The sequence below is a fragment of the Oryctolagus cuniculus genome, unplaced genomic scaffold, assembly GCF_964237555.1.
Source record: "Oryctolagus cuniculus unplaced genomic scaffold, mOryCun1.1 SCAFFOLD_59, whole genome shotgun sequence".
Lineage (NCBI taxonomy): Eukaryota > Metazoa > Chordata > Mammalia > Lagomorpha > Leporidae > Oryctolagus > Oryctolagus cuniculus.
Genome location: NW_027208260.1, coordinates 398,732 through 420,724, shown reverse-complemented (window position 1 = coordinate 420,724; position 21,993 = coordinate 398,732). Strand labels below are relative to the sequence as shown.

Here is a 21,993-nt window from a genome sequence, read left to right as displayed (position 1 = left end):
AAGACGTGGCTGCTCCACTTCTGAACCAGCTCTCTGCTATGGCCTTGGAAAGCAGTAGAAGGTGGCCCAAGTCCTTGGGGCCTTGCACACATGAGAGATCCGGAAGTAGCTCCTGGCTTCGGATTGACACAGACCAGCCATTGCGGCCAACTGGGAGTAAACCAGCAGATGGAAGACCTCTATGTTTCTGTCTGTCTGTCTCTCTCTCTACCTCTCCCCTATTTGTGCAACTCTTTCAAATAAATAAATCTTTAAGAAAAAAGCCAGAATCATGTCATTATTTATGTGTTTTAGAGGCTTTGCAGATGTTGATTACATGTGCCATGAAAACCCATCAAAATGCAAATCCTATAAGAGGCAACTCCATGTGCACTAAACTGGTAAAATCCAGTGCATGTGTTGAGAAAAACACACTAGCAATACATTTCAAAAAGCTGTGAAATATTATAAGTGGCTGTCAAATGCTAAAAATCTGACAATGACTCATTATGTCATTTATTTATACATAATGCTGAGAAAATCAGAAGTATTTGTTAAAAATTCTGCTAAAATGCACTAGATTTATAATTTTTAAATGCATCGTTCCTAGATGTAATGCAGTCCTGTACTACTTTAGAGTATCAGAAATTTAAAATGCTGGACTTGTGCTGTGTTGGAGCAGGTTAACTCCCTGGCCTGAAGCACCAGCATCCCATATGGGGGCCGGTTCAATACTCAGCTGCTCCACTTCTGATCCTGCTCTCTGCTATGGACTGGGAAAGTAGTAGAAGGTGGCCCAAGTCCTTGGGCCCCTGTACCCATCTGGGAGACCTGGAACTAGCTCCTGGCTCCTGGCTTCGGATCAGCACAGCTCTGGCAGTTGCAATCAATTAGGGAGTGAACATCAGATGGAAGACCTCTCTCTTTCTCTCTGGCTCTTCTCTCTGTCTGTAACTCAACTTGTAAATAAATAAATAAATCTTTAAAACAATTAAGAAATTTAAAAAGGGAAAGGTTTTTAAAAATGTATTTATTTATTGTGAGGCAGAGTTACAGATATAGAGAGGAAGAGAAGGAGAGGTCTTCTATCGACTGGTTCCCACCTAAATGGCCAGAATGGCTGGAGCTGGGCCGATCTGAAGCCAGGTGCCAGAAGCCAGGAGCCAGCAGCTTCCTCCAGGTCTCTCACATGGGTGCAGGGGCCCAAGCACTCAGGGCATATTCCAGAGCTTTCCTAGGCCATTAGTAAAGAGCTGGATTGGAAGTGCAGGAGCAGGGACTCAAACTGGTGCCCATGTGGGATGCTGGTGCTGCAGGTGGATGCTTAATCTACTATTCCACAAAGTGGGCCCAGGGAAAGGTTTTAGGAAGACATCTTTCATGTAGACTAGGCTGCAATATTGCAAGGTAAGGTTTAGCTTTTATTCCCACACATCAGTATTCATCTTTTAGCAACTATAAATACTGAATATCATACATATAGACATAAATATAGGTAATTGCAGATTTTTTTGTCATTCTTTCTAATTCTCTTTTTAATGTCTGCTAATAGGCCATCTTATGGATTATTATATTGATGTTACCCGTACACAACCATCAGGCATTTCCACTGTTGAATGTGTTTATGTGTACAGGTAGTTTTGTTTGTGTGTACATGAATGCACATTTGATGGAGATAGCACTGACAGTAATACTGTGAGAATTCCTAACGCTGATTTCAAACTTTCTGTCCTCCGCAGAGATGGCTGTCATTGAAGTAGACCACAGGGCCCCTTTTGCTGTTGTGAACTGAAATGTGCCTCCCTAAAACTCAAACACTGAAGTGCTAATCACCAACATGACTTTACCTGAGGAAAGTAGTTTTAAGCAGATCAAATGATAGATGTGTCTGTCACATCGGAGAAAGGCTTCTGGAAAAATCGAGCCTATTAGCACCTTGATCTGATATTTTCTACCTCTACAACTCTGAGAAGTAAAATTCTATGATGTAAATCATATTCTCTGTGGTATTTTCTTAGCAAATTAATATATCCTCATTTCTGCCAGCATTTTCTGCTGTCATCTAGAAGGTCCTCGTGATTAGCAGAGAAATATAGAAACTAATAACTATGATTTTTGATTACCAATTGTCTACTAACACAAAAAAGATATCCCAGAAGCAACCTACTACCATCCTCCAGGACCCAGAAAAAAAAAAAAAAAAAAGGAATGAGTCAAGATGCAGGGCAGTAGAAAAAAGTGAATAATGAAAGATCACAGCAGAAGTAAATAAGGAAGGGTTTGATGCTGTGGTGTAGTGGGTTAAAGCCTTGACCTGCTGTGCATGCATCCCATATGTTGCTGCTAGGAGACCAGGTGCTCCACTTCCAATCCAGCTCCCTACTAATGCACCTGGGAAATTGGTGGAAGATGGACCGTGTTCTACAGTTCTGGCACCCACATGAGAGACTTGGAAGAAGCATCTGGCCTTTCAAATAAATAAATAAATCTTAAAAAAAATAGAAGCAGTGTTAGCACTATTGGAAAACAGACAAATAGTTCAATGGAAAAGAATAGGCAGCTGAAATTTACCGACTTTTCTACAGGCAACTCCTATTTAACAAAGGAAAGAAAACAAACAGGAAAAAGAAGAATCCCTTTCGCAAATGGTTTAAAGGAAAGTGATTATCCATATGTAGAAGCCTGAAAATATACCCAACACCTCATACACTATGTAAAAGCAACTCATGGTGAATTAAAAGCCTAAATATAAAACCAAAAACTAAGTAAACATATGAGAAACTATAAAACATAAGCATAGACAACAGTTTTGGGTAAGATTCCAAAAGCACAAGTAACAAAAATAAAATATAGAAATTTGAGCATATCAAATTAAGATACATCTTCACAACAAAGTATTCAACAGAATGAACATACAATGGACAGAATGGCAGGAAACATTGAAAACTCTGACTATGACAAAAGATTGATAGCCAGAACATACATATATAGAACTGGAAAAACTCCAAACAAGAAGTAAAATGTACACTTAAGAAATGGGCAATGATCAGAATAGATGTTTCTCAGAAGAGGAAATCTCAATGGTCAAGACATATATGAACATGCCCAATATCACTAGCCATTAGGGAAATGTAAATCAAAACCAATAGCAGACTCCATCTGTGGGAGAAGACAATGCTTGGGTTTTCATTTGTGCAACAAGTGGGTTTAGAGGACCCTGTTCACCATAAGAGGGCAGAGTCTACATGGAAGTAAGGAAACCTTAATGTTTTCCTAATGGGCTTGTTAAATTCTTGACCAGTGCCTATTACCTTTGCCGCAAACTTTCCAGTCTCACTACTTTCCTGCTTCTTCCTCTTCTCTGTGGCTTGCAAAAACAGTGTACCTTCTATATACGGAGGATACTTTTGTTTTGTTTTATTCCTCCTATCTCATGATGTTCCTCTAAGAAATCACAACCCTCCAAGTATTCATTAATTTATGCAGTCTGCAGTTTTCATGGGCTACTACATGGCAAAGTACTAGGTTAAAGGAAAGGTATAGGTCAGGAACTGAGCAAAGTTCACAATGATGAAGCCATTGGGGAAATGAACCTGATGGAAGACCTCTCTCTCTCTCTCTCTCTCTCTGCCTCTCCTTCTCTCTCTGTGTAACTCTGATTTTCAAATAAATAAATAAATCTTTAAAAACTAACAAAATATACTAAAAACCTGGTGGCAACACCTTTCTATCAGAACATGTGAAGCACTCAAACACAGTTTGTCCCAGAAAGTCAGCCATAGTTTTCAAGGGCACGTCTTCTACTCCATTTGTGGACACCTCTGTGTGGCGTAAGGGACACTTATTTCTTCCCCTCTTCTTTCTTAGCACTCTCACAGTTATAACTTCTATCGATGCTTCCACAGACCAGTCTCTATGAAATTGTAGAACTAATATCCTCCCATGTCAAAAATGTCATGGGTTTAAACACAGAACCAAAATAAAACAAGTAACTGGCTTTCTTAATTACACAGTGTGGAAAGTAAGATTCTCAGTGGATCACTGGGTAACTGTAAAGTACTGCGCAGAGAAAAACTGTAACTTATCTGTATTTATGATGCTGTAATTCTCCACTTTATGCATACTCAGATTAAAAGAGCTCCCGTTAGTGGGCAGCACTGTTGCATAGTGAGTAAAGCTACTGCCTTCAGTGTCAGCATCTTATATGGGTGCTGGTTGGGATCCTGGCTGCTGCACTTCCCATCCAGCTCTCTGCTGTGGCCTGGGAAAACAGTAGAAGATGGCCCAAATCCCTCATCCCCTGCACCCACCTATGAGACCTGGACAAAGCTCCTGGCTTCTGGTTGTGGATCCAAACAGCTCCAGCCATCTATCTCTGTTTCTGCCACTCGGTAACTCTGCCTTTCAATTAAATAAATAATTATTTAAAAAAACAGCTTCATCCCAGAAGAAGTTCCTGGCTACAGGCTTCAGACTGGCACAGCTCCAGCTGTTGCTGCCAATTGGGGAGTGAACCATCGGACGGAAGACGTCTCTCTCTCTCTCTCTCTCTCTGTCTCTCTCCTCTCTCTGTGTAACTCTTTCAAATGAATAAATAAATCTTTAAAAATGTAGCTCCAGTTATTGACAACACAGTAGACTTGCATTAATTTTAGTTCCCTTCTCACTTTGCAAAGGGATCAGTGGCAGGTCAAAACAGTTGAGAGCCTTGCTAACAGGAGAAGAGATAGCTGAAGACAGAAAATGAAAAGCAGCCAAATACATCATCAAAGAAAGAGAAGTGGACCCCATCCAACACAAACCTTTAAAAGTGGATGCTCACAATTAACGAGTGAAACAGCTGCCTACTGAAATCTTGTCTAGGGAGGGAAGATATCCTAAGTTCTGCTTCTGTAAACTCCAGTCATAAATCTGTCCTAATAAAGCTGTCCCTGGCATCTCTTTTACAAACACACTGGACCCACTGACCATTGGAAATTGTGGTCCTAAGTCATGTAGGCTGCCATTTAAACCCACCAATGCTGTAACAGCTAAGAAACTTGAATTTGATGCTGAGTTCTCAGGAAATCATTCCAGCTGAGCCTAGGGCCATTAATAGAAACTCCTTGGATCCTCCCCTGTCTCTGTGCCTGTTTGAAAGAAGGGAGTTTTCCCACCCCAGGTTTCTGGAACAGCTTCAAATTCCACATTGGAAAAATCTGATAACTAATACTTGAGAGGGATCAATGCATAAAGCAGCTATTCACGCTTCACACTGCTCCCCACCAGGAAGATGAGGTGCAGGATGAGAGCAGTGGGGCAGATCCTAGTCAGATCCTTCTTCCCACCCCTCTGCTGCCCCAGGCTCCCTGCTGAAGACCATCCAGCCCCACCCTGCAGGAACCAGCCCAGGAAACATCAAGAGACCAGGCCAGACTGCATTCTGAAAACACCCACAGTTGGAACCCAGCTTATTTAACTGTAGAGAGTGGGAGTCTTTCTGCCTTTCTTCCCTGCATATGCAAGTTCCCAGAACGCTGCCCTCTCTCTCCTGTAACCACTAAATAAAGCACATTAGGGACAGTTTGGATGAGGTTCTGCAGGAGAGAGTCCAGCCTGAGAAGCAGAGGTGGGAGACAGAACAGCCCAGGTCCCAGCCCTGACCTCAGGGGAAGTTGCCAGGATCACTGGTGCCCTGGCACCCACCCTTCTCCCACACATGTCCCCACCCCTTACTGCATGTCAAACCTGCAGCAGAAAGTCCCTGGAGCAGGTACGCTTTCTTCCAGAAACATGGGGAGCGAAGCGGGCAGTGTGGGGAAGAGAGTCCCTGGTACATGGGACCCACAGGCAGAAGATGAAGAGGGAAGAAGCAGTAGGAGGCAGGCTCAGGGTGAGCACTTGGAAACTGCCTGGGATTGCACGTGCAGGGCAGGAGTTGCAGTAAATGCCAGAGAAGGAGAAGCACAGCCCCTAGGGCTGACCCTGATCAGGGAATGAACTCCCTCTGGTCCAACTCAGACCCCCAGGGACTGGCTGTTAGCAGGCACATGGGCACAGGCATTTGGAAGGCAGAATAGGTCGGAGCTCCTGGGAACTCTGGGAAATGGAGTCCAGGCTGCAGCATTCATAGAGACACCAGCTGGCCCTCCCCAAAGTCTGCAGTCGGGGGTGGGTGCCCACAACCAGAGGGCATTTCCTTTTGTTCAGTCCCTCCTTCCTTTCCTTCCCCTCCAAAAATCTCAGGGATCAGTTGCTGTTCTTCCTTTCCTGAATCAAATCTGAAAGAGTGACACTCACTGCTGCTAACTGACCCCAAATCCTGGCTCCCTCATAACCTCTGTCTCTTCCAGAAAAATCTTATTTACTACTTTGGCCCTAGAAATCATAAATGACTATGATAGAATGTAACTTTTAACAGAGGTGAGGAAGGCATGGTTTAATATCCAGTTTTGAGAATACAATTTTCATTTGTATTTTATTGATGTTTATAGTTCTTTTAAGATTTATTGATTTATTTGGAAGTCAGAGTTACAGAGAAGGAGAGGCAGAGAGAGAGAGAGAGAGAGAGAGGTGTTTTCCATCTGCTGGTTCACTCCCCAATTGGCAGCAGCACCACAGCGCCGACCCCTTATAGTTCTTTTCAAATCATTTTACACTGTCTTTTTATTCATCTAGTACAGAGACAGAAGAATGGACACAGAGCTAACATAGCTGAGTATTCAAGGAGACAGGTTAAGGGGTTAAATGCCTCATATCATATTATTTATACCTTAGATTAATTCTGGGGACAGTATTATCTGGAGTTTACAAAGTAGAAACTGAATGGAAAGAGCTTAGAAAAATACGGTGTTTTTTAATATCATTAAAAAGGCCAATCAAGGGGCCAGCACTGTGAAATAGCAGGTAAAGCTACTGCCAGCATGGACATTCCATATGGGTGGAGGTTGAGCCCGGCTAGTCTGCTTTCAATCCAACTCTCTGCTATGGCCAGGGAAAGCAGTGGAAGATGGCCCAAGTCCTTGGGCAGCTGCACCTGTGTGAGAGACCCAGAAGAACCCCCTGGCTGCTGGCATTGGAGCTGTACAGCTCCAGCCATTGTAACCAATTGGTGGGTGAACCAAAAGATGGAAGATGTCTCTCTCTCTCTCTCTCCCTTTCTATTCTGTGTAACTCTGACTTTCAAATAAATAAATAAATCTTTTTTTAGAGAGCCAATCAACATATAACACTAGCATAAAAATCTTTCTTTTCTTTGACCTTGTCTAAACAAGATAAAAATCGGAGAACTCAGAGGGCTTCCATAGCCTTGGAAACTCATGACTGGAGCATAGGGAGATTACTGATGCCATAGACAGGAGTGTCAATTGGTAAAGTCAACAACAGGAGTCACTGTGCACTTACTCCTCATGTAGGATCTCTATCCTTAATGTGCTGTACATTGAGATTTAATGCTATAACGAGTACTCAAACAATATATTTCACTTTTCACTTTGTGTTTCTATGGGGGTGCAAACTGTTGAAATCCTTACTTAATGCATACTAAACTGATCCTCTGTAAAAAAAAAAAAAAAAAAAAAAAAAAAAAAAAAAAAGAAATTATCAATTCCCAACTTGACTCTCACTGGGATTAAACATGACAATAGGTCTGCTCTGATTTCATCATCATTTTAAAAAATCATCTATTATTTTTCACTTTATGTTTCTGTGTGGGAGCAAACTGTTGAAATCCATACTTAATGTATACTAAGCTGATCTTCTGTATATTAAGATAATCGAAAATGAATCTTGATGTGAATGGAAGGGGAGAGGGAGTGGGAAAGGGGAGGGTTGTGGGTGGGAGGGACGGTATGGGGGGAAAGCCATTGTAATCCATATGTCGTACTTTGGAAATTTATATGCATTAAATAAAAGTTTAAAAAAAATAATAATAAAGTAAAAAAAAAAATCTTTCTTTTGTCTTGGGTCTCAGTTTTTAAAATCTGATTTCTCAAAGGGGAAAAATGTGAGAGAGATGAAGTATACCGACAAAAATAATGTACTGTAATTATTTACTGTAAATATATATTGTAATGATGTACTGTAATTTACTGTAAAGAACCACATAGGATTATAACTTGTCTAGAAAACAAAGGAGATTCAAAGTTGCTATTATTTCATGGTTATTTTTTCTTATTTTTAATATCAAGATAGTATATAAATATTATGCACTCCTAGGTATTTGTGTGTTGTTTGATATGTTTTATTTTTAAGCAGAAATTCAAAGAGATAACTGGCTAACATGGAGTTCTGTGTTTCTGATTACTTCTCTCAATTAGAGATCATGGGATTAGAGTTGGTGCTAGATTAAGAATGCTTCAATTTTTATCCACTGACTTCACACCAGCATTTACTATGTTAAACAATATTCTTGGGGTAGATGGCTCTTTCTTGCCAGACTGTAAACTTCATGGGGTCTAGAAACATATTTGCTTTGACACTAAAACTCAGCATCTTGACAGTCAGTCTTTTAGTTGAATAAATACATGATATACAAAATAAATATTTCTGCCCCTCAAGAACTGCCTAAGAGAGAAGAAAATAGAAATCAATTTGATGATTCTCAGTATTAGGTGAATATATAATTTGTCGTTCTGACATAAGCTTGGTCATAAAAAGGGCATATGAATAATTACACACAGTTGAAGTGTATGAACACCTAGGGCCAAGCGGGATAAATGTTCACCCTAGCTATGTATGGCACTCCATGTCAATAGGAGAGGAAGGAGGAAGAGGGGAGGGAGTGTAGGTGGGAAGGTGGTTACGGAGGGAAGAATCACCATACTCATTACTTAGCAGCAAAGAGGGAATCTGTGATCATTTGTTGCTTAAGGAACGGTGATAGGCATTATTTAATTATAATGCAGTCATCAGTGTTCTCCTGTCTCTGAAATAGGAAGTCTATAACTCAGAATTCCTTGCTGTTTCATCAAAAACAATTCAAAACAAAAACCTAATTAAGCATAAGAGGAAGTTATGCATTAGAAGTCTATTCTAATCTCTAGGAGGTTCAGGGGTTGGAAAATTCATCCAAAATCTTGCTGCCAAATGTCCCATACATTTTCCATGACCACTATCCATAAGCATAAGCTCTTTAAAAAAAGATTTATTTATTTGAAAGTCAGAGTTACACAGAGAGAGGAGAGGCACAGAGAGAGAGAGAGAGAGAGAGAGAGAGAATCTTCCATCTGCTGGTTTACTCCCCAATTGGATGCAATGGCCAGAGCTGAGCTGATCCAAAGCCAGGAGCTAGGAGTTTCTTCCAGGTCTCCCATGTGGGTTCAGGGGTGCAAAGACGTGGGCCATCTTATATTGCTTTCTCAGGCCATAGCACAGCTGGATCATAAGAGGAGCAGCTGGGACTTGAACCAGTGACCATATGGGATGCTGGCACTGCAGGAGGCAGCCTTACCTGCTACACCACAGCACCAGCCCCCATAAGCCCTATCTTCTGCAGAACCAGCACCCCAGACACCAGCCACCACATGGCATCCCATGGCACACTCACCCCTGGCAATGTGCTGCAGCTCCTGCTCCTCTCCACTTTCACTGGAAGAATCTGCAACTCCTTGTTTTCATGCAAGTAATTCTGATTCAGATGATGCCCCTGACACAATTGGCTGGCAAGTGCCATGGCATGTGTCCACGGCCTAGCTAAATGCAAAGCTGGAACATTTTAAACTTTTCACTACCATGGTGAGACACGGACTCCATCTAATGAAGTAGGGGATTTTTCAGGGAGTCTAGAGAATCAAATATGACAAAATGACAAATCTTAACCAAAGAGTGCTGTGGTACAGATGAAGAGAACCCAAAATGTATTTTTCTATCTTTTCTTTTCTGAGTTAAGTGCCTAAAAACAAAGCCAATGAGGGTTAAACAGACCCATTCTGAAAATTCCTTAACATCTTCATTTTCATCCAAATTAATATATTGCTTGAAGAAAATAAATTTTACATAAATGAAAATGCAGTACCACAGACAATTGTACAGAACATAGGCCCTCGGTTAGCTTCAAACCATCTGGGTCCATTAATGTGTTCTTCCAGAACCCAAGCTGCAGTACAATAGAACCACAGCCTCTGACATTCCTCCTCCACCCCAATGGATCTTGGGTTTTCCTCCCACCTCCCCCTCCTGTGAATACATCAGTAGCAGAACAAATGGAATCCAAAGATACAATGATGTTATTTAACATGGAATAAACATAGTGTTTTAGTCAGTACAATCCTCAATACTACACTAATAATTCCGAGTTCACTGATTATGAAAGTAAGTATAAGAAATCTCTTCCTAAGTAATCATAACATCGAGAGCTGAATGTAGACTTTCAAAGTGAAAGAGAGAATTGTGTAGAGATGTGTATCTCTATAATACAGATTTACCGCTGTACTTTATAGACAGTACACCATGTTTGTATTTTTTTTGGCAGTCTAGCATAGTTTATTATATCCAGCTTGTCAGTTTGGAAATTTTATGATTAGACACTAATATACAACAAATTTTGAATCCTTACAGATAATATAGAGCACCCTAGGTCCTCCCAAGGGCAGAAAACAGACCAAGAGCTCATAGACTGGCTGCAACTGCAAGAAGCAGATGAAGATATCGTAAGAAAGATACATATTCCTGCAGTGTGGCTGCTGAGCAGTTCTGCCCTTATGGATCTCATCTCTGTTTCAGATCATTAAAGAAAGTTGATGCTTTATGAAATTTCTAAAGATTTCACTAATGAGAATCTAAGATATGTTCACTATGCTAAGAGCCTCAGAACAGCCCAAAGACTTGGGCCATCTATTGCTTTCCCAGGCCATAGCAGAGAGCTGGATCAGAAGAGGAGCAGCCGGGACTAGAGCCGGAGCCCATATGGGATGCTGACACTTCAGGCCAGTGCTTTAACCCGCTGTGCCACAGCACTGGCCACAATGTAGTATTTCTAATAGAAGAGATGGTTAAGTCATTAACTCCTCTAAAATACAAGTTAAGTATTAGTTTTTAAACTCTGCTTCATTCATGAGAACAACAAAATTTTCTCTCTTTGCTTCTGGGTATGTAAATTTTCTTCTAAGAAATTAATCATGACTTTTACATCTCAGACCCTATTATGAGTAAGTAGAGAATATTGTGGGGTCATACGCTCATTCTATCAAAGGAACATTTCTCCAATTAAAGAAAACATTATGGGCATCCCATATGGGCACTGGTTGGAGTCCTTGCTGCTCCACTTCTGATCCAGCTCCTTGCTATGGCCTGGGAAAGCAGTAGAAAATGGCCCAAGTGCTTGGGCCCATGCACATGCATGGGAGACCTTGAAGCTCCTGGCTCTTGGCTTCAGATGAGCCCAGCTCCAGCCGTTGCAGCCAACTGGAAAGTGAACCAGCAGATGGAAGACTTCTCTCTCTCTATGCAACTCTGCCTTTCAAATAAATAAATCAATCTTTGGGAAAAAAAAGATGTCCAAGTCTTACATCAGAGTACTGGGCTTCAGTGCCTAGCTCTGGTTCCTAACTCCAGCTTCATGCAAATACTGATCCTATAAGGCAGCACTGATGGCTCAAGTATTCAGGTTTCTGCCCACACATGGGAGATTAAGAATGAGTTCATGGGCTGGCGCCATGGCTCACTTGGTAAATCCTCTGCCTGCAGCACCAGCATTCCATTTGTGTGCCGTGTTCTAGTCCTGGTTATTCTTCTTCCAGTCCAGCTCTCTGCTGTGGCATGGGAGGGCAGTGGAGGATGGCCCAAGTGCTTAGGCTCCTGCACCTTCATGGAAAACCAGGAAGAAGCACCTGGCTACGGGCTTTGAATTGGCATAGTGCCAGCTGTAGTGGCCATTTGGGGAATGAACCAGCAGATGGAAGACCTTTCTTTCTGTTTCTCTCACTGTCTTTATCTCTACCTGTCAAATAATCAAAAAAATTGAGTTCACACTCCTGGCTTCAGCCTGACCCAGTTCTGGCTGTTGCAGGCATTTGGGGGAGTAAAGCAGAGAATCAGAGTGCATTTTCATTCTCTCTCCCTCTGCCTCCTAATTAAGTAAAAAAAAATTAAAGACACTCAAACTGGACTAAAGGAAATAATATAGGTAAGTGTCCCACTTCTTTCATATGACCAACAACTAGGTACTAAAAGTTTTCAGTTTTTCCACTCACCACATCCTTTGCCCATGGCATTTAATTTCCTAGGTTTTAATTTTTCTTTTCCCTAGGTAAAATGTGACCACTTGGTGCCAGTGCTGTAGCATGAGGTAAGACACTGCCTGCAATGCCGGTAACCCATATGGGTGCTATCTGAGTCTCAGCAGCTCCCCTTCCAATCCGGCTTCCTGCTAATGGTCCCAGAAAAGCAACAGAAGATAACTGGGGCCCTGCCACCCACATGGGACACCCAGATGAAGTTCCTGTCTTCAGTCTGGCCCAGCCCAGGCCACTGCAGCCACCTGAGGAGTAAACCAGCAGATAGATAATCTGTCTCTTCCACTCTGCTACATTTTCAAATATATGCATCAATCTTCCTTTAAAAAATAAAAACAAAAACCATTTAAGCTTTCAAAGGTATACAAGAAAGAAGTTTACAGCACTGATAAATTCAGGACCTAAACCATCTTCATGAGTGAAAAAAGCAAAGCAAAGAGCAATATACAGAATGATACTGAGTGGGTTTTTAAAAGCATATATTTTGATCCCTAAATTTCTAAACCATGAACATGATTATTACATAAATATATTTATATATTTTTAAGAATTGTTTTATTTACTTGAGAAAGGTCTTCCATCTGTGGCTTCACTCCCCAAATTACTGAAAACCTGGGGCTGGGCCAGGGCAAAGCCAGGAGTAGGGGCCAATGCTATGGCACAGCAGATTTACAACCTTAGCTTGAAGCACTGGCTCCCATAAGGGTGCTGGTGAAAGACGGGGCTGCTCCACTTCTGATCAAGCTTACAGCTTATGGTCTGGGAAAGCAGTAGGAGATGGCCGAAGTCCTTGGGCCCCTGCACCTAAGTGGGAGACCTGGAAGAAGCTCCTGGTTCCTGGCTTCAGATCAGCACAGCTCCAGCCATTGCAACCAGTTGGGGAGTAAACCATCAGATGGAAGACCTCCCTCTCTCTCTCTCTCTCTGTGTGTGTGTGTGTGTGTGTGTGTGTAACTCTTTCAAATAAATAAACAAATCTTTAAAAAAAAAAGCCAGGAGTCAGGGAAATTTCATCCAGGTCCCTCGCTTGGGTGCAGGACCCAAGGATTTGTACCATATTCTTCTGCTTTCCTAGGTATGTTAGCAGGGAGCTGGATCAGAAGTAGAACATGCAATTGGTGCCCATAGAGGATGCTAGTGCTGCAGCTGTTGGTATAACCCATTTTTGCCACAGTGCTGGCCCCGACAATTTTTAATTCCTAGGAATTAACAGGGATGAAAGAAGTATGGCAGGATACCTTTTTATCAGAAAAAATATTTTATTTATTTGAAAATGTTATATAGAGATGTAGAGAGAGAGAGAGAGAGAAAGAGAGAGAGAATCTTCTGTCTGCTGGTTCACTGCCCAAATGGCTACAATGGACAGAGCTGAGCTGATCTGAAGCCAGGAGCAAGGAGCTTTTTCTGGGTCTCCCACATGAGCAAAAGGGCCCAAGGACTTGGGCCATCCTCTACTGCTTTCCCAGGTGCATTAGCAGGAGGCTGGACTGGAAGTGGAGCAGCTGGAACTCTACCAGCTCTCATATGGGATGCCTGTATTTCAGGCCAGGGCTTTAACCTGATGTGCCACAGTGCTGGCTCCAACAGGTGACCTTTTACTCTCAATAATCTCTTCTTGGTATTGGCAGCAGTTTGTAATTTTTTGTTTATTTGCCTTCTTCTTAATCTATATTTTTAAAAAATTACAAAAAGTTCCAGCACCCTGAGAACCTCCATCACAATGGCGTACAATCAGATGTTCATCCACAAAGTGTGGTGTAGATGCAAGGTGGAAAATGCAAGGTGAGTTGATTCATCTTTCTCAGGCTGTGGTTTCCATGGGCAACTTTTACAACCACTGCCTTATTTGTTCCTCTTCCACAGAGTGGAACACATGTTAAGTCATCCTATTTAGCCAAAAGCCAGTGGCAGCACTTCAATATGTCATCAATCCAGGGCCAGCATTGTGGCACAAAGGAGTAAGTTGCCAACTGCAACAGCAGCATGCCTTATGGCACTGCTTTGAGACTCACCTCCTTCACTTCTCATCCAGCTCTTTGCTTGGAAAAGGAGCAAAGATTGCCCAAGAGTTTGGGTTCCTGCACCCACATGGGGGACTGGGACAGAGTTCCAGGGTCCTGGCTTCAGCCTGGCTAGCCCCAGCTATTGTGGCCATCTGGAAGTGAGCCAGCAGATGAAAGATAGAGATCTCTCTCTCTCCCTCTCTCTCTCTCTCTTCCTTTTACCTAAGCATACATTACATAAATAAATGAAAATGCATCAATATAGCAACTTTTTGAGGAAAAGTCTTCTGATTATTGCAGGTATTGTCTCAATGCATAAAAATATTCAGACACAAAAATTATAAACTGATTTATATTTATATTTCTCAACCACATACTTTTCAGAAAAAATTGTCTGCCATTCAGCATCAGGTATCAGTCTGAAAGCATTCATTAAAAAATCAAGTTATTTTACTAAACACAAAAACATCTAGTATAGGCTGCATATAAACCAGTGGCTTCCATGGGTATACACAGATTGATATTTGTTAATTTACAGGGATCACTGCACTTCCCTGGCATGGAGCTGTCTGAAGAGTTTAAACACTGATTGGTGTGGCATTATTTCTGATATTTGCTTATTATCCAGAGTGCATTTATTAAATATCTATCTTGAACTCCACACTCTATAAATCTATTTCAAATATGTAGATATTTAATGGTACTTACACACTTACGAACTGAGCTAATCCTCCTAACTTCTCTCTGGAAAAGCTATGCCTTTGACATTGCTTTTTTTCACTCATATGGAAATGCATAATATGCTTCTGTATGGTACTTCAGAATTTATAAAAGGCTTTTCAGGTAAGATTTACATAACATCATGTGAAAGTGGCCAAAGGACACAGTCTTCTCATTACAGAGGGGAGAGGTATGAAGTCACTCTCTGAACAGTTACTCAGATTCTGTCAGTCAGGTTCAGAATCTTATTAGGTATCAGATACACATCTAGATTTTTTTCCCTACTGTCTCTGTCAGAATTCCCAGCCTATGAGTGAACTTTAGTCTGAATGAATGCTAATATTCAAGGTTCTAAGTGAAAAAATTACTGAGGTTTGTATTGGTGAGTAAAGCATGTGTCTAAACATTACATGTATTTAATAATAAGTATTGAATCACATGAAACTGAATATAAGATTATGCAAATTTTTAAGATAAAGAGCATATATTTAAAACCACATTCTTACATTTTGCAAACGTGTTGAAACAGCTTACTGGAGCATGTGTTTGGCATAGTGGTAAAGCCTTCCACATCCCAGTCAGAATGCCCAGGGCTCAAGCCCTAGCCCTGCTTCTGCTTCTGGCTTCCTGCTAACAGAACCCTGGGAGGCAGCAGCTGATGGCTCAAGTACTTGAGTCCCTGCCACCTGTGTGGGAGACCCACACTGAGTTCCTCGCTTCAGCCTGAACCAGCTCTGGTTGGTGCAGACATTTGAGGAATGAGCAGTAAATGGAAGGGCTCTCTCTGCCTTTCAAATAAACAAAAATAACTATACAGACCTTTTCTTAAGGTGTCTTGCTCACTTCTAAATGATTTCCCTTTTCACAGTAAAATACCTAACTGTCCTCTTTAGTAACAGTGCATGTTTTGCTCTCCATGTCCACTCCTGAGCTCCCAGTACTGGCAGCTCACCCTAGCAAACTGACTGGTTCCAATGTTCAAGTACTCATCTCCCATTCTCTTTTGGTGGGTCTACCGGAAAGAAAGGAGAGTATCTACAGTAATTAATATCTTACTGTTGCTCTTGCTGTCCACCTGCAGACCTGAAGGATGACCAGCTGAATACACACTGTGAAGTTCTGGACGTAGTTTCCAAACTTCAGTCACTTTGCAGCAGAGGGACTCTGTTCTCATCAATCACCTGAAAGCCTGCAGGAGTAGGGAGAAGCTGTGTTTGAAGAATTCACAAATGCAGTGCATTGAAGCCAACCACTACCACCCCCACCACACCCCTACTTCAGGGTTCTGGCAAATCCCAAACCAGGAGTTTGGGACCAGCAGTGGTTCAGGAGGTGACCTCAACTCCTTACTCTGAACAGCTCCAAAGTGCCTGGTGCACCCAGCGGGAGCTCAGCGCCTCGACTTCCCGCCCTCCTGCCCTCCCCACCAGGAATTCGGCTCCCAGAGCCTCCAGGAAGCCTGCAACAGACCCGCAGACAGGAATGTGTGTCCAGAGCTAACCCAAAATACAGGCCCAGCTCAAGTGTCACTTCCCCACAAAGTCACTGTCTTCTACTCCCTCCCGGACGGGTGTAGGCCAGCACCCAGAACTCGCAGTTGCAGCATTTGGGGTTCACCCATTCTCCCTTGAGGGATGATGCCCCCGTGGGAACCCTGCTCCACCTGCGGGCAGGGCTGGGGGAAGAAGGGCTGAGCCAGCCTCCACCCTAGGAAAGTCCAGAGCCCCAGCGCCCTTGCCGGTCATGGGTTCTCCCTGAGTGTGCTCTGAGCCAGGGCCACAGCCATCAGCAGCTCTCTTGCTTCCAGAATCTGATGCTGGGCAGCTCAGGCTCAGCCCAGCAGGGGGCATCAGGCCAATCATTGCTGCCCTGGGGCAGGACTAGAGCTGCAAGACCCACCCCATGATAGGCTGGCTATGAAGGCAGTGGTCATTGGTGGGCAGCTAGTAGTTGCGGTGTGTGTGGGTGATGTGGGTGGTGTTAGGTTCTTGGCCGTCCCATTTTGTACCTTGTGGCTAGAATGCAGGTGGTGGCCCGAGAGTCAGGAGGGGCAGGAGAAGAAGAGAGAGACCTTGTGAGTGCAACTGTCCACCTCTCCCACCAGCCCTGCTGGCTGAGGCTTGCAGCATGTGCTGCAGTTGGGGAAGCAATGAAGGCTGAGTCTCAGCAGGAAAACCAAGTGCGTGGTGCTAATTTGCTCGCTGATGCAGCATCTATGTGGTCTGCATGGGCAGACAGGGGGAAGGGTTTGGTAGGAGGGTGCTGGAGGCACACTGGGCCCTTGTGCAGCAGGGGGGTGGTAGCTCATTGCCTCTTTCATCTCTCCATTCATGCAAGTCATTCATAAATCCCACATAGAGGAACAAGTGAGCAGGGGTCAGGAGCAGTGCTCTAATGTTTAGGCATTTTACTTTGTGGAGGGGGTTGTATCCTTGTCAGCCTACATTCAAAAAAGATACTCTGTCCCAGGAAAACAAGAAGACTAGGAAAGTCAGCATACCCAAATTGTTTCTTTTAATTTTAAAGACTCTCTTGTGTCCAACTGTGGTCACTATGTTAAAAGGAATATTTAGAAGACTGTGAACATTTTGAATGTTGAGCAAGGAGTTGCTCTCCTATGACATGGGTGAATCTATTGTAAGAACAATATGCATGAGTACATTCTTATAGAATATTTCTGCAGTGGTTTTTGAGTTCTTACAGATTTGAGTTTTATAAAATGATGCCAAATCATTATATTTACTTGTTTACTCAAGAGACACAAATATTTTTCTTTAAAGTGAAGAAACAAATTGTAAATGTTGAGAAGCAATTAATTTTGGGATGTGGTAATTTGCAATAACCAGTAAGGATGGCTAATATATATATATACATATATATATGTACAAATTTAAAATGCAAACCAAGAAGTGAAAAATGTTTTTGTTACTTTAAAAATGAACGTTATAAATTCTCTCCTTAAACTATGTTTCACCGGGTACGTGGCTCACAAGGCTAATCCTCCGCCTGCAGTGCTGGCACCCCAGGTTCTAGTCCCGGTTGCTCCTCTTCCAGTCCATCTCTCTGCTGTGGCCCAGGAGAGCAATGGAGGATGGCCCAAGTGCTTGGGCCCTGCACCCACATGGGAGATCGGGAGGCCATGGTGGCCATTTGGTGGGTGAACCAATGGAAGGAAGACCTTTCTCTCTGTCTCTCTCACTGTCTAACTCTGCCTGGCAAAAAATAAATAAATAAATAAATAAATAAATTTTGCCTTGTACACTCTCAGTTCTTATTCTGAAGATGTTAAAGTGTATCACATTTTTATTGAGAAGCAAAGAAAAATGTTCCACTTTAGAATATTAAAAACATACAATTTAAATTTTGCTGAACAGCTTGTAATAGTTGAATTTGTATTTTTAGGCATAAATGTGTTTTCTTCTTGATGTATTATGACAGATATATTATTTTCATGGTAGTGGAATGTATGAGGTAAATGATCCAACAGATTTGTTTTCATTAGATCAAACTTTCCATGGGGTACCTAAACTTAGAATGAGTTTGATATCACAACACTATTTACATTCTCTGTAAGAAAAATAAAGGACATTTGTCCCTAGATTTCAAATCACAGAATGAGATAGTCCAATTTATTTTTGGTTTTCCGTGATGTATTGCTGTGTTTTATAATACCATACATTCATGAAAAATAGATTTTTATTCAAAAGTTCACATTTGTGCCACTTTTTTTTCTGTAGGTCTAAAATTTTTCTAAAGGTCAATCTTTCTATAAAAAAGTTCATATGTGTTGCCTGATGTAATCAATTTCTTTTTTTCTAGATTTATTTTTATTTATTTGAAAGACAGAGTTATATAGAGAGGTAGAGACAGAGAGAAAAGTCTTCAATCTGCTGGTTCACTTCCCAATTGGCTGCAAAAGCCGGAGCTGAGCTGATCTGAAGCCCGGAGCCAGGAGCTTTTCTCAGGTCTCCCACACAGGTGCAGGGGCCCAAGGACTTGAGCCATCCTCTGATGCTTTCCCAGGTGCATTAGCAAGGAGCCAGATCAGAAGTGGAGCAACTGGAACTCAAACCAGCACCCATATGGGATGCTGGCACCCTAGGTTGGGGTTTTAACATGCTGTGCCACAGCACTGGCCCCTGTAATCAATTTCTAAAGTGTATACACTGACAAGAAGAATTACACAAAGTACACTCATCTAACAAGGCATATCTTTGCTAAATTTAAAGACAATGGCTTTACCTGCTACACGTAATGCTAGCCTCAAGTATTTGCTTTGGAGCAATACTCATCTGCAGTTTTCATAGGTTTTATCAGAAAGTATCATTTGATAGTAAATCCTTTTAGTGAATATATGAAATAGATCAAACATTGAATTTGTGAAAAAAAATGGCTGCCATTCAGATCATGCCAAGTCTAAGGCTTTGCCACTTCATGATTATATATCCTTGGGCAAACCAGTTACTTACCTCTTCATGCCTCAGTTGCATTTTCTTTAAAGTTAAAATAACAGGAGCTACCTCCATTTTTCTGGAAACATAAAATTCAGGAAACATCACCTGGTATAAAATAAATGTTAGCAATTATTATTATTATCTATTCACATTTTCCTAAATAAAGGTATTTAAATATCTGTGCCTTTATGCTTAATGTTGTAGTGTACACATTTAGATACAACTCAAAATTTATTTGAAATTATATACATTCAAGTTTTGTAAAACTTCATATTTTGCTTGACATGGTAACTCAAACTAGATTCAATTCCTTTTAATTTGATGAGTGAGCCATTTCTTATCTAATTCCCTGGATAATGTAACTTATTCACTCATTTGTGCTTTGTGATGATACCTGCCTCTTTGTCAAAACAGTAACTAAACTGCATCCTTTTTGGTCAAAAATAAATCAATAGAGTAAATTGGTATTTAAAGAAAGGGACTATTCTTTGGCAGTAATCTTAAACTAGCACATTGATGCACTTTGGTAAGTGCATTGGAGACTTGCTGATTGTGTATGTACATTTGTGAATGTATGTATGGTACATGGGTATGTGTGTGTGTGTGTGTGTGTGTGTGCTCAATTTAAAGCTACAATAAAATTGTAGCATTATCCAAAGAAATAATTCTAGAAAATCATAGTTTGCAATGATTTTTGCTCTTTGGAGATTATGATGTTTAGATGATGCCTAAAGTTTCTGTGAATTTTTTTCAGAATTCTAGTAATATACAACACTGAAATTCATAAAGAAGGGGAAAATAGTTGGGTTCAAAGATATCATTAGACTACAGAACCAATCAGCCATAATTCAGGCCTCCAAATTAAACTACTTGTATGAGAAAATTTAAGTAGTTGTATTGATGTCACATATTGTTTGCAAACAAATGTATCTTTTTAAAAATTATTTATCTATTTACTTATTTATTTGAAAGCCAGAGTTACACAGAGAGAGAAGAAGAGGCAGAAAGGAGAGAGGGAGGTCTTCCATCTGCTGGTTCACTCCCCAATTGGCTGCAATGACTAGAGCTGCACCGACCCAAAGCCAGGAGCCAGGAGCATCTTCTGGGTCCCCCATGCGAGTTCTGGGGCTCATGGACTTGGACCATCTTCCAGTGCTTTCCCAGGCCTTAGCAGAGAGGTGGCTCAGAAATGGAGCAGCTGGGACTCAAACTGGCATCCATTTGGGATGCTAGCACTGCCAGGCTGCAGCTTTACCCGCTATGCCACAGTGCCAACCCCAAATGTATATTAACATTACTGTATTTGGTAAACACATAACATTAGTGTTGAAAGAATAAATAATTATAAACCTCAGTGAAGGCAATTTGTCATTAGGTAACAAAACCATGCAATGCATTCAACTGAATTCTAGTCCAGATATTTTTTCATAAAGAAATTTTAAACAAAATTATATTGATGCCAAAATATTCACAATAGAATGATTCCCTGAAGTGCAAACATATGGTAATCATTTACATTGGATGATTGCTTGATAAAATACATCGATAAATTTCATGTAGTCTATCATTTAATAAATCCTTTAAATTAATTGAATTAGTTTGAGGATATGCTTTGAAGAGCGTCTATAAAAAGTGTAGGGCAATAATTTATACTGACAATCATAACTTCCCCCACCCACCCATAACCCTCCTATTTCCTGCTCCCTCTCCCATCCCAGAAGATTACAAAATTGTATGAAGGACATTTGTACAGTAAACAAATATACTGATTTCTAATGCAATATTTGAATACTTGAAGCAGGAAGGCTAAGTACTTCTTAGCCAAAATAACATGTTTTGTCCAGTGTAAAACCCATTTGCCATCCCAATACACAAAGGGATTTGGGGCAATAAGGAAAAAAGAAGTCCACACATGCAGAAATTTTAAGCAAAACAAAATAGAGAATGTATTTAGTTTCATGTAAATCACACGAGAATTAATAGTATTCTACCAATTTCCAACAAATATTTTAACTTTAATGATGAATGAATTTTCAGTTACATAGCAGAAAACTTCTACCCTCTCCCATAAAACTGAAAGAGAAACTTTTTAAAAGTAAAAACTGATGAAAGAATTCTGCAATACATGTTAATGTTAAGTAGCGCAGCAGAGTTTATTTAGAAATACAAACACACACAGAAAATAAATACATTAAAATCTTACTGAATAGTCCAGTAATAGTTCAGGATCCAATATGTGTGCAAAAGATTCTGGATTTCCCACTCACTTTGTATAGGAAATGATGTGCTTTGCTATGTAGCATGTAACTTTAGATTTCTGAACACCTCCACTTTGCTTCTTACCCTGAGTCCCAGCAAATACAGGAACACAGCTGTTGAGTCATTTATTTTCTGGATTTGGGAATATCAAAGAATTAATGAGTATAGAAAGTTGTACAGCAAAAACCAAGAATATCCAAGGGAGTTCAGGAAAATCAATTGAACAAGTCAAAATACTATGAATGTATACTGAATGCTCTGTTTTTAATATGCCTTACTTACCTAAAAAGACATGAGGGCTATTGCTCTCTCTCTTAATACAACTAAGGAGAAGATATCACCAATGCTCAAGAAAAATGAATACAC

The 21,993-nt window shown here is 41.1% G+C and overlaps 1 long non-coding RNA gene across 1 annotated transcript in view; it reads right to left on the bottom strand.

Moving 5' to 3' along the window:
- LOC138848090 (uncharacterized) overlaps positions 1–16,104 on the bottom strand; it is a 47,999-nt gene extending 31,895 nt beyond the window's left edge. The window contains exon 1 of the long non-coding RNA XR_011385936.1: positions 15,971–16,104. This is a non-coding gene — a long non-coding RNA (uncharacterized lncRNA). The remainder of the gene's footprint in view (positions 1–15,970) is intronic.
- Between the last annotated feature and the right edge of the window lie 5,889 nt (positions 16,105–21,993).